The sequence below is a fragment of the Schistocerca gregaria genome, chromosome 3, assembly GCF_023897955.1.
Source record: "Schistocerca gregaria isolate iqSchGreg1 chromosome 3, iqSchGreg1.2, whole genome shotgun sequence".
Lineage (NCBI taxonomy): Eukaryota > Metazoa > Arthropoda > Insecta > Orthoptera > Acrididae > Schistocerca > Schistocerca gregaria.
In genome coordinates this window covers 115,942,850-115,943,655 of record NC_064922.1, presented here as the reverse complement: position 1 = coordinate 115,943,655, position 806 = coordinate 115,942,850, and positions in this window count along the sequence as shown.

The following is an 806-nucleotide window of genomic DNA, read 5'->3' as shown; positions in this document are numbered from 1 at the left end:
TCATTTAACAGCTTGGTGTGGTTGTTTTACTGCAAAATACACCTCTTTCACATATCTATCAGCACTGAACATGAGCTGAGCAACAAACTGGTACAGCATTTTTTACTATATAAATAAATAGCAAATATAGTGACATTGTTATTTCTTCCAGCACATTTAATTTGATGATCAAAGTAATTTGTCACATCTGTAAAATATTTTTAGGTTTCTGTTACTGCATATTATAGATGCCAATTAACTTCATTTACCTGGTACATTCATTTAAATGCGCTTATTACATACAACGTAAGTTATGTTACTTGATACGTACATTGCATGCAGTAGTGTTAACATTTCTGCACCTGTGTCAGTTGGGGCATCCATACCTTCTGTGCTGCACTATTAATGCAGAACAGAGGCAGGTAATTCTCAAGTAACAAATATTAATGTACACAATATTCTATGGTTAAATTTAATTTATGAGAAAAACAGCAAAGCTGCAGGAAAGGAACATACATAAATAGCTTGTTAGGAATATCTCAAGCGAAACTAAACCCCGACTCTTTTTCCCAGTGACGCTGCCTGTGCTAGTAAAATGTTTTTGTCCTGCTCCTGGTCACAACTGATTTCATAGCACATACGTCACACCAGTGGTAACTGTGGCTGATATTACTCTGAAGACAGGTTAACAGCAGTGAGTAGGATGCAATTTATTCCTCACAACAACAACTGGTTACTTTGTACCATTTTACCTCGTATCATTAATTCTGGCTCGTCTTTGTTGATGCAGTTCGATGCGAAGTCGGCACAGATCTTTGAGAACAGTT